The sequence below is a fragment of the Erpetoichthys calabaricus genome, chromosome 4 (genome assembly GCF_900747795.2).
Source record: "Erpetoichthys calabaricus chromosome 4, fErpCal1.3, whole genome shotgun sequence".
In the NCBI taxonomy this organism is placed as follows: domain Eukaryota; kingdom Metazoa; phylum Chordata; class Cladistia; order Polypteriformes; family Polypteridae; genus Erpetoichthys; species Erpetoichthys calabaricus.
In genome coordinates, this window is record NC_041397.2 from 124,933,316 (window position 1) to 124,946,438 (window position 13,123).

Below are 13,123 nucleotides of genomic sequence, written 5' to 3' on the forward strand. Positions count from 1 at the left end.
AAATCAACAGTCTGCTGTGGCAGAATGAGGGCAGCAACAAGTCCTGATATTCAATAATGGCTTTAATTAACAGCAAGAATTGGCTTCTCATTAAGAAACTGGTTGGAGTGAAATTGTGTGGAGTCCAATTTAGTCCTTTATCTGTTGGCTCATTTCACATCTTATTTCTGTTTGGCTGCTATTTAATGAAGAAACAAATCAATTTGGAGGACTGAATTCTTAAAAACAGGGCTATTAAAATGAAGGGAAAAGGAGTTAATTAGCAGTGAAAACTATTCGCTGATTCGGAAAATGGTTAGGATGAAAACCTGCAGCCACTGCGGCCCACCAGGACCGGAGTTGGACACCCCTGACCTAGGGAATCTAAATTAAAAATGATGTCCATTTGACAGTTTAATGCTCCTCTGTTTATCTATGCTATCAGGAGGAACAGACACAACATAAATCAAGTACCAATTTACTTTTCACATATAGAAGAAGCTGGCCATTTACAGTATAATGTCTTAGTCTTTCACCCCCTAAGAAATGAAGTGCCCCAGTAGGATTAAAGAATCCAAAGGTGCTCCAGTTTAAAGTGCTGTACCCATTCTTCCTAATAAGACTATATAATCAGAATGTTTATTAGCTACATATTTCCAAGTTGAACAATTTAATGTTTTATTGAGAAGTTCCTCTCATCTCTTTTCCCAAACTTAACATCACAACACTCATGTGCCCACTTCTCATGAGACAAAATTCTTTGCCAATATGTAGTTTGTGTGCATCTGTTCCACAATACTCTAGTTACACCAGGCTCTCACTTTTCTCATTAAGGGAAATAATCCCACACTTCACTTTAATATTAAAAAGTTTAACTACATTTTTCCTCTATAAACATTTATTAACATTTTATTCACATTTTATTGGGATGGCAAATGTAAGGGTCTTTGATCATTAATGGAGCTTTATTATCCACTGAGAGTCCTGTAAAGGAAGGTAAACTGACATTCACAGCACCTTGGGGGCACATGTTTTTATTATATAAACCAATTGCTTGTTGAAATAATTGCACTTACTCTTTTAGGACAATTAATAATAAATATTATTTAAAATCATTTATACTTTTGGTCTCAGCACAACCAATCAACTTAATTAGTTAACAATAATTTTCTATTCTATTTCATTGTTGCAGCTGCAACTTTACATATAATCATTTTGAGCAGTTTCAATACTGTAAATTATACCTGATTTTAAACCGTATTTAGTTTCTAATATAGCTGACTGCCAAAACGAAAATCCACTCATCACCATTGAAATGTCTGAACTAATAAATTGGTTTAGTGTTTATTTATTTTTTTTAACACAGCGTGATATTGAGTTGGGGACAGAATGTTTTCTGGAAGCATTGGTTGAGGAGCAGGAATACAACTTGGTTGGACTGCCTTTTAATTGCATGTTTCAAAACAGCACTTCATATTCACAGTGGGTTCATTCAGATTGGCCATCTGACCTGACAACTGGAATTTATAAAGTGAGAATGAAGCGTTGAATTTGGAGGTAACACAAAAACTCCACATAAGGCAACACAGTTTCAAATTGAACCCTGGAGGCAAGGATTAATATATATTTGACAGATGACTTAAAAATAAAAAGTTCAGAACATTTTTTGGTAGTAAGAGCAAAGTTGGATTAACAGCTGCACCACCATGATCAAGACTCTGTATTCTAATCCCAGCCTGGTCCTAAACAATGGCGAGATGCTTGCTCTCCCTGTGTTTGCATTGTTTTTCTTTTTTTTAATGGCACTATAGTTTTTCTTCCACATGTTAAACACATGGCCTGGTAAGTGTGGTGTGTAAGTAAATATGTCAGCCCTGAACTGGTGCTTTTTCTGGAGTCATTTCCAGCTTCGTGCCTGATGCTGCTGGGATAGACTGCTGCTACTGCAATTCGAACAAATTACTCACTTTACAAGAATCAAAGAATGAATAATAATAAAAAAGCAGTTGGACAGTTTAAAATATTGTAAAATCTAGCAGGCCAGTTATCTCCTGGTGTGGGAAACCCTAAGGTTATGATGGGCAGGAGTTTCTCTTTACCTGGACTTGAATGTGAAATGTGGTAGAAGAAGAGAGTGGAGCCATCAGATTTTGAGGATAAATTGAATCTGATCAAGAGACACTGGGATTACTGGTTTATGCTACCATACTAGGCTGTTCAGGAGGGCAACAAGGAATTGGTGGTTGCGGTTTAGCAGCTGCCCTCTCAGAATGAAGTTTGTTGTTTTTTTCTAAGGCATCACTTAAAACCACAAGAGTTGAAATCTTTTGTAGCTACAGTAACTCCAATTTGTGTATCACAGCTCTAGAAGGCTGGGTCTGAATTCTAACCAAGAGCATTGTGGAGTTTGCATGTTTTGTATATGTCTACAGTCTTCTTCTTCTTTCGGCTACTCCTGTTAGGGGTTGCCACAGTGGATCATCTTCTTCCATATCTTTCTGTCCTTTGTATCTTGTTCTGTTACACCCATCACCTGCATGTCCTCTCTCACCACATCCATAAATCTTCTCTTAGGCCTTCCTCTTTTTCTCTTGCATGGCAGCTCTATCCTTAGCATCCTTCTCCCAATATACCCAGCATCTCTACTCTGCATATGTCCAAACCAACGCAATCTCGCCTCTCTGACTTTGTCTCCCAACTGTCCAACTTGAACTGACCTTCTAATGTACTCATTTCTAATCCTGTCCATCCTCGTCACACCCAATGCACATCTTAGCATTTTTAACTCTATTACCTCCAGCTCTGTCTCCTGCTTTTTGGTCAGTGCCACCGTCTCCAACCCATATAACATAGCTAGTCTCACTACCGTCCTGTAGACCTTCCCTTTCACTCTTGTTGATATCCGTCTGTCACAAATTACTCCTGACACTCTTCTCCACCCATTCCACCCTGCCTGCACTCTCTTTTTCACCTCTCTTCCACAATCACCGTTACTCTGTACTGTTGATCCCAAGTATTTAAACTCATCCACCTTCGCCAACTCTACTCCTTGCATCCTCACCATTCCACTGACCTCCCTCTCATTTACACACATGTATTCTGTCTTGTTCCTACTGACCTTCAATCCTCTCCTCTCTAGAGCATATCTCTACCTCTGCAAGGTCTCCTCAACCTGCTCCCTACTCCCACTACAAATCACAATGTCATCAGCAAACATCATAGTCCACGGGGACTCCTGTCTAATCTCGTCTGTCAACCTGTCCATCACCATTGCAAATAAGAAAGGGCTCAGAGCCGATCCCTGATGTAATCCCACCTCCACCTTGAATGCATCCGTCACTCCTACCTCACCACAGTCACACTTCCCTTGTTCATATCCTGTACAACTCTTACGTACTTCTCTGCCACTCCTGACTTCCTCATACAATATCACAACTCCTCTCGAGGCACCCTGTCATATGCCTTCTCCAGGTCCACAAAGACACAATGCAACTCCTTCTGGCCTTCTCTATACTTCTCCATCAACACCCTCTGAGCAAACATCACATCTGTGGTGCTCTTTCTTGGCATGAAACCATACTGCTGCTCACTAATCATCACCTCACTTCTTAACCTAGCTTCCACTACTCTTTCCCATAACTTAATGCTATGGCTCATCAATTATATCCCCCTGTAGTTACTACAGTCCTGAACATCCCCCTTATTCTTAAATATCGGCGCCAATACACTTCTTCTCTACTCCTTAGGTATCCTCTCGCTTTCCAAGATTCCATTAAACAATCTGGTTAAAAACTCCACTGCCATCTCTCCTAAACACCTCCATGCTTCCACGGGTATGTCATCTGGACCAACAGCTTTTCCATTCTTCATCCTGTTCATAGCTGTCCTTACTTCATCCTTGCTAATCCGTTGCACTTCCTGATTCACTATCTCCACATCATCCAACCTCTTCTCTCTCATTCTCTTCATTCGTCGGCCTCTCAAAGTACTCTTTACATCTGCTCAACACATTCTCCTCGCTTGTGAGAACGTTTCCATCTTTATCCTTTATCACCCTAACCTGCTGCACATCTTTCCCAGCTCTGTCCCTCTGCCTAGCCAATCGGTACAGGTCCTTTTCTCCCTCTTTAGTGTCCAACTTCTCGTACAACTCATCATACGCTTTTTCTTTAGCCTTCGCCACCCCTCTCTTCACCTTGCTCCTTATCTCCTTGCACTCTTGTCTACTTTCTGCATCTCTCTGACTATCCCACTTCTTCTTTGCCATCCTCTTCCTCTGTATACTCTCCTCTCGCCTCCGGACACGTCTCCCCACTCTTCTTCTCCTTCTTCTTCAGCCAACAGTAGCCCAATTTCCTCCAGCACCCTGTTGACTAACAGTACTGGTGGCGGTCGTCATTAACCTGGGGCTTGACAAATCCAGTATGGAAATTTGTATTGTTGTATTGTTGTCCGCATATTGATTTGGCAAAATTTTACACCGGATGACCTTCCTGACGTAACCCTCCCCATTTATCTGGGCTTGGGACCAGCACACTGGTTTGTGCATCCCCTGTGGCCGGGTTTTGCATATGATGTGCGTATATTTTTGAGTACTCCCTGTCCTCCTTTCATAACTCAAAAATGTGCAGGTTGGGTTCACTGGTAACTCTAAACTGGCTCATTGTGGGATTGCTAGTGAGTGTATACTTTAATGAAGCGGAATGGAAAATGAGCGAAGAGATGGATACATATCTCAAATTTAATTCTAAATTGTCGAAATGTCATTATGACTAGCAAAGCATTAAATACTAAAATGGCTTGCCACACATATTTGCTCTTAGGCTTGCCTCATATCTTTCAGTTTGTGTTAGATTGCTTACTGCAATTCCCATAGTATGTAACATGGCCATCCACCATTCTATCTATTGAGCATTACAGCCATGAGGACCTTAAATAAGGATTTTAGAAAATGAAATGCTTTCACCAAAATTGAGCAATATTATTATATATTAGCAGGGTACTTGGGATTATCTACGTTGTGGGCATTAACTACATTTCAGAATAAAACATAGTCTATAGTTTTAACCTGTACAAATAGGGAATCAGTGCAAAATCTCAGTAGGTTCAACAGTGTGGATTTGCATACCAGACAAACACATATTCAGATTTGGCAAACATGATTACCTAAAGGTCATATCACATTAGATGACTTTTCTATAGATTTTCAGTTGAAACCTTTATTTACGTAATTTTTTCAAGTTGGAGGCAGTCGGCGGTGCGCTACTGTGAAGACCAATTGTCTAGTCTGACATACCCAGCGATTCACTCCAGCTAGTCAGTGACTCTCCCCAACAAAATCAAACAGGTTTGATCTTGTTTTCAGTCATGGGGTGGACTCTGCATGCTTGAGGGCTCACAACCCACAAATACTCACCTGGAAGTATAATGTATACAATGTTGCAAGAAGGAATAAGGATTTCAGGTGTTTTGGACTACACAAACAGAAGAGGAGCTTGTCTCTCTGATGTATCATGTTTTATGTACAATAGCAGAATGGAAAAAAGATACAAAAAAGGGTAGACACTGTGGCTGAACTCTCCATAGCTGTTAATCCTTCTTAAAGCACTGGCTCCCCCAGGCAGCTCACGATTGGCTGTCAGATAAAGGGACAAACACAACTGTGTGGAAAGTCATTCCACAGCTACTAAATTTTACATGCTCAGTAATTTTCAGTCATGTAAATTGACATGGTTCATCAACAAGTTCAGCAACTTCAGTGAGCAAGTGTGACCCTTCAACTAGAAGTCACATAAGAACTTAAGATATCCGACAAACTAGAGGAGACCATTCAGTCCATCAAGCCCATTTGTTTAGCTAATAGCTAAGCTGTCCCAATATCTCATCCAAATTCTTCTTAAAGGTTGGCAAGGTTTCTGCTTCAACTACATGTCTCAGTAGTTTGCTCCGGAGTCTAACAATTCTTTGCATAAAGAAGTGCTTCCTAGGTTTAGTCATAAATGCATGTCACTTTAGTGAGGACTGAGCCACTATGCTACAGTACCTCTGAAAACTTTATTATTATGACATAATAAAATGATTCAGAACTGTTACACTTGTGCGTGGTGTGCTTTAATATTTCTTCCACATTTTTTACTAATCAGAAACTAGCAGCTTTTACTCAGCACATTTCCATTTTTAAAAATTCATTTAAAGCTTTAGCTCACAACTCTTGCACTACATCAACTCGACTTCGTTAGCCATTTCCACAGAATCTCTCGCCCATTGTCTTGACAGCTCTACATCTATATAAACTCCTCAAAGTACCCACAGCCTTGGTGATTCTTTGGAGCCAATTAATTGTTGTTTTCTAGCATTCAGTAAAGCATATGGTGTAGCAGTAGTTGGCACTGTTCCTTCACAGCTCCACAGTGCTAAATTTGAATCCCAGCCCAAGGATGTCTGTGAAGAGTTTTCCCCATGTCCCCTTGCATGTTTCACAAGACAATGAGGTGTTTGTCCCAAAGAGTCTGATTAACTACTCTAAATTGGTCTGATATGAGTAAGTATGTCAGTGAGTCTTGGGGTAGGCTGGTGCCCTGTTCAACTGTTGTTTCTGCAATATGCTCCATGCCCCTAAACTGGACTTAGAGGGGTATTAAAAGGGAGGGACATAGAATTTAACACTCCATCAATATCAGTGTTATATTACAACATCAAAACAAAGAAAATTGACATTACTCTTAAAAAAAGGAATTACACAAATATTATATATATACCAGTAATGGCAGACTGCACAATATTGTGCAGTGAATGCACTTGACTTGAGCAATTCATAGTTTTCTCGCTCTTTCTCTGTATGTTTAGCATTCGTTTGCTCAGAGGTTGATGCGCTTGCTGCTTCCTGAGCAGCTCTTCTTTTCTTCACCCTAGCGGCCCACTTCTTATCTTCTTTTGTCGGCATCTTTTCGCATTAAAACTGATTAAGTCAGTGTTTGTGTTGCAATTACTTAGTACGACTTCTTTAATTTTTCACTTAACCTGGCACTTAAGTCTTCAATCTGACTCAAGAATGATTTAAGATATGAAGAGGTAGAGGAAGTGACAGCGAAGGTGGTAGGGATGAGAATGGCGCTTGTACACATGCGCCGCACGACTGCCCTGCTGGCCACTGCCCGGAGTCGATTCTACAATTAAATAAAAATAAAAACAGGAATAACCTTGGAGGTCAATCATCACCGCAAAAGCGGATATTAGACGTCATGTAGTATATGTGTACCAAATTTCAGGTCAATAGGTCAAATGGTGTGCGAGCTACAGGTGATTTAAAATCCTGGACAGACAAACAGACAGCCACAGTAGCGTATCATATAAGAAGATTAAGATCCCCTGTGAGACAAATGGAACAGAAAAGGAATGGGTAAGTATTGTTTTCTTTTATATTTAATAATAATAATAATAATTGATTACATGTATATAGTGCTTTGTAGTTACTCAAAGTGCTTTACATGGACAGTGGGGAGTCACTTCAGCATTTGAATGCATAGGATGTACCTCTTGACCCATTCTCTAAAAATCAGTGGAAAGCCTGATAAATGATAATACTCAATAAAGCTGATTAAAAAACAACTGAATTGACTGTTCAATATCCATTGCCTTTGCTAAATTATGAACCATAAAAATCATGTGAGCATTCATCAAATAGGAGTGTAAGACAAGTACTTTTATAGAATATAAAAATCTGGCATCCTAAGTATAAAGCATCACTATTTAAAATGGAATGAGGTGACACATTAGCTGTTGGGAATCACCTTTTATTTGTTTGTGTCTCCTAGGCTAGAGTTTTACAGCACTCTGTTCTACCATCGTGAACTGCTGGCCTACAGTATGTCATACATCAAGCAGGCTCAGATGTCACTTGTGTGAAATAAGCTAAATTTATTTCCAGTTTATAACCCTCAGTTCATGGAGATTGGGTGCTGGGTGTTGTGACTTTGTTAGATAACAGCAACTCTCTGTTGTTTGGTGTCATTAGAGATACCATTTGTCTGGGGAAAGTGTAGCAGCATATATCTGTTGTGTGGGTGTGTGTGTGTGTGTGTGCGTCTGTGTGTGTGAAATAGTGCTCATAAGTGTGCCTGAGTATGCACTGCAATCCTGGATGATATATGACTACAATGGCACGTATCCCATTTGACGCTCATTCTCAAACAAGAGCATCAACTTTTTTTTGTATAGATTATAAAAGAAGAAAGCCATGTGACTGACAGAGAAAAGGGGCGGGTGAAGGGAGGAGGAAACTGCAAAAATAGAGAGAGAGAGAGAGAGAGAGAGAGAGAGTGAGAGAGAGAGAGGCATAAAACCAATTGATGTTCCACAATCTCCAATCCTGCCAGGACTCGGATATGTGAGCTGGATTACTCACTGCAGTGCAGGTAGGTCCATTTTAAGGCTGGGTCAGCTCACACATGCTGGGGGCTTTCTGTTCACGCACAATGGCTTTCTCTTGTTAGGTATTAGCAGGACTAATGCTTTATCTAGCTTTGTTAACACACTTCTTTTTATGTTGTGGCTATAATTCAGAAAGCACAAAAATGTCACTTTTCTACATAGTAAGGGATATTTAAAATAAACAAGTAATTTAAAAGATAAGAACTTTGAGAGGTGGAGGCAGACACATTCTCCTAGCCCCCTAAGGGGGAATTATTTCATACCATAATCCACATGCTGTTTCGACAAATTTACTACAAAACTGCTCTATTAGGTCTTTAAGAAAACTCACTTCTTTGAAGGCAAACAAGCGTTAAGATGCAGGTGGCAAATCCAGGAAGGCTGTCACTATTAAGTATGCGTGTTTAGACCACATGTATCATTTTTGCAGCTAGCTTTTTGAAATTGTCTTAGTAAAAAACATTATCAAATGTAAAAGAGAAGAAAAGGTATTAATTTCATTTGTGCACTTTTCTGTGTGAGTCCTTCTGTGTGACTTAGTTGTTGTTGGGATTGTGAAGTGTTTAGAAGTATTGTGATGAAGCAAGGTTTATAGTTATAGTCATATGATATAACACATATATGTGAAGATGCCCAAATTGAGACTGAGTTACTGAAAAGCAGACCCCATGCAAGTGCTGCACAAGTGCTAGGAGAGTGAAGAAGATATAGACACATATATAGAGTATAGTAGTAGCATAGTATAGTACTATATAGTCGTATACATACATATATATATATATATATATATATATATATATATATATATATATATATACAGTGATCCCTCGCTATATCGCGCTTTGCCTTTCGCGGCTTCACTCCATCGCGGATTTTATAAGTAAGCATATTTAAATATATATCGCGGATTTTTCGCTGCTTCGCGGGTTTCTGAGGACAATGGGTCTTTTAATTTCTGGTACATGCTTCCTCAGTTGGTTTGCCCAGTTGATTTCATACAAGGGACGCTATTGGCAGATGGCTGAGAAGCTACCCAACTTACTTTCTCTCTCTCTCTCTCTCTCTCTCTCTCTCTCTCTCTCTCTCTCTCTTTCTCTCTCTTGCGCTGACGTAGGGGGGTGTGAGCAGGGGGGCTGTGTGCAGCTGCTTCCTGAAGGACATGCTGCACGTTGCTTCGCATACTTAAAAGCTCAAAGGGCACGTATTGATTTTTGACTTTATTTGTTTTTCTGTGGCTCTCTCTCTCTTCCTGCTCCTGATAGAGGGGGTGTGAGCTGCCGCCTTCAACAGCTTTGTACCGGCGGTGCTTCGCATACTTAAAAGCCAAAAAGCCGTATTGATTTTTTTTTTGACTACTTGCTTTGCACTCCTTTGAAAAGGAAGATATGTTTGCATTCTTTTAATTGTGAGACAGAACTGTCATCTCTGTCTTGTCATGGAGCACAGTTTAAACTTTTGAAAAAGAGACAAATGTTTGTTTGCAGTGTTTGAATAACGTTCCTGTCTCTCTACAACCTCCTGTGTTTCTGCGCAAATCTGTGACCCAAGCATGACATTCTAAAAATAACCATATAAACATATGGTTTCTACTTCGCGGATTTTCTTATTTCGCGGGTGGCTCTGGAACGCAACCCCCGCGATGGAGGAGGGATTACTGTACACATATATATATATATATATATATATATATATATATATACATTCTATCTTTGAATAGGTTAAAGGCCTTTGTAAATGCTAAATTAAATGCTGAATTAGAAACAGTTTTAAGGGAATATTATTGTACCATTTGCACTTTCCAGGGCTTGTTCCTACCTTGTACCCAATGCTTGCTGGGATATGTTCCAGCTTCCCTGCAACCCTGCAGTTTAGAAATTGGATCAATTATTGTGCCAGTCATTTTGAAATTTGTATACTGGGCTACTAAAGAGAAGTTCTTGGAAATCTGATGTGTGTATAATTTATTGCTTCTAGGCTCCGATTGATCATTTAAACATTCAAAGGGAATAATACATAGATTAATCATTTAGCATTTGTAAATGTGTAAATGCCATTTTTAGTTGTGATGGGGCACAAGTAAACAATTGTTGTTGCCGTTCATCTTTTTTTAAAATGCAAGGTAAAGGTGGCCATCTGAGAAGCAGCTGTGGCTAGTGTTCTCAAAATCTCATCCTGCACTAGTCACAAATAAGATACAGACAAGGAGGTATAGACATTTGAAATGCAATGATATTAAGAAAATTGGGGGATGAATACTCATCCTGAGTACTGATACTTTGTGGCAGATGGCATTCTGTTGAAAATGTTACTTCAATTATATTCCGATGGCGAGTTTTAATTTGCAGTTATTTTCCAATACACAGTGGAGAGGAGGGCTTCAGTTTCACAAAGAATTATTGGGGCTCCTATACTCAACTCCCAGCTCCCCTACTCATTAAGTCAAAAGGTTATTTCTTTGCTAAAAAGATAGGCAGGCACAACGACAGCTACACAGCCACAATACCTTTATCTCTCTGTATACTCATACATCTAAAGAGCTAAACTGCAGATTTCAGAGTCTACTTTACAGATAATCTCTTTTATGTGGGATTATATTTTCAGGTAAGGAGACTAAATAACCAAATACTCATTGGCAATGTGTATATTTAAGAAAAAAGAAATAAAATATCAGTCAAAGCTTGCAACCTATAAACTTTGGTTAATACCAAAGATCATTTTTCTCATTCACAGTTCATTTATGTTGAATGTTTGCCATATTATTATTTGTAAGAAAGTAATATTACTAGCATCAAGTTAGCCCTGAGTTACACTGAGCTCACAGCAGCAATTGGCAGAAATCACTGCTAAAAAACGCTGTTTGTCTTGGCGTTATCACTAAGGATATATTTAGCACTCAGCTTAGCTGGCCACCACAAAAGTAAAAGTAGTACACCGTCTGTCTCCAGCAGTTGCACCCAACATGGGATTCACATGCCGTTCACAGGTCCCTGAGGCGAAGCAGGACACCAAGAGGAATCTGCCCTTTGGTTATTAAAAGCCACTGAAACAATAGCAAATAAGAGAGCAGGACCAGGAGTGTAATCTTCCGGCTCCAGTGAAAACATCTGTCTAAAGCAAGGACCGATTGAATGGATTGCCTTTACAGAACTGTGTCCTTTATGAATATAACGTAATGTGGGCGCTGTTTAGGGCAAAACAAAAAGCTTTCATTTTTAAAGACGATCTGGCTAGTTATAGTAGATGAACAACTGCTTAATCATAAGCTTCTCACTGAGGGTTGCCCAGATTCTCAATGTCTGCTGTTTATTTACTTAGTTTATATTCATTTTCTCAGGAGAAAAGTGACTATTGCTAATTGAAAGATAGGTGTGTGCTAATCCTAAACAGGAAGGAGAGCTAATGGGCACACGGAGAAGATGAGATAAGAAGGACGGAGCAGGTAACTGCAATGTCCTGGAGGTGGGAGCTAAAACTTTGGTGTATTTTCTGTAGCTGTAGATAATATTTTAAAAAAGAAAGCATAAGGAGCAGAAAATAGAAAACTGTATATTTTTTTCTTCTTCTGGTATTAATTGTGAGATTGGAAGTGTTTATTTTGTTTGATGTGAGCTTGGTCTCCAGTTACAGTAACTGCAGTAATTTGTGGTTCAGCTAAGTAAAGACGGAGGCTCTGACTTTTTATTTGTTTTAAATTTTAATGAAAGGTTGAAGTCACAGATTTGTACTATGCATGTGGTTTGGGCTGTAGACAATCAATCAATTAGGCAATTCATAAATCAACCAATTAAATATCAACATATTTCCAAAAGCACAAAAACAAACAAAGCAATACATTTTAATTGTAGCTAATCAGCCAATATGAGGCTACCATACCATTTCAACTACTTTTTTTTAATTAAAAAAGCACTTGCTATTTCATATTTTTTTAATATATTTTGAGCTTGTCTCACATCTCCCGATGCCTCCTTTTGAATCTTGCTCCAGTCACTGTCTCTGTTGAGCTTGTATGTTCTTCCTCTGTACTTATTCATTTTTTTCCAGACATTTTATTTTCTTCTCACTTCCTAAAGTTGTGAAGTTTTAGATGACTGGCATCTCTAAACTGTTATAGACTGGTGAACTCTTCAGTTATGAGCTCTCAGTTAACACAATGTTGAATTAGATGGGTTCAGTAAAAAATGGACTTTTCCACCCATATGTGTTTAGAAGAAGTTGTATCAAAGAAATGCTAAATAGCAGATGCATTGACTGAGGAACAGCAGATATAAATGCTAGTACAGTAACCTAAAATGAGGAAATGGAATTGCTAAAGTAGTAATTAAAATTTTTGATTTTTTAAAGCAGCAGAGAAGTTATGTTGAAAGGCTCTAATGTTTTCTATTAAGAAAAGGGTATCATGTGAAATTTCCTTTGTAATGGCAGTTAGTGATTGTGCCCTGACTGCCCTGTATACTCTTTGATGTTTCCAGTATTATATCTGAAATATTAAATTGCCTGTTTATGAGGCAAGTGATTTCGCCATCCTGACAGGTGTACAAGATGTCTCATTGTGTTTACAGAACTTGGTCTCAAGTTTTTTGCCTTACCAAAGAAGTCATCGAAGTATGCTGGGAAATCCAGCATTTAATACTGGAAAAACATAAAAGCAAACTATTAATGGAACAAACACACTTTACTTAGTTGAGGACAGAGATTTCTGGTATCAAGTCTGAGC

General features: G+C 39.0%; 1 protein-coding gene across 1 annotated transcript in view; it reads left to right on the forward strand.

Annotated features, from left to right (window-relative positions):
- The first annotated feature begins 8,284 nt into the window (after positions 1 to 8,284).
- The window catches only part of ndp (norrin cystine knot growth factor NDP), an 85,483-nt gene continuing 80,644 nt past the window's right edge, over positions 8,285 to 13,123 (forward strand). Inside the window, exon 1 of the mRNA XM_028799761.2 lies at positions 8,285 to 8,393. The gene's annotated coding sequence lies outside the window, so the exon portion shown is untranslated. The remainder of the gene's footprint in view (positions 8,394 to 13,123) is intronic.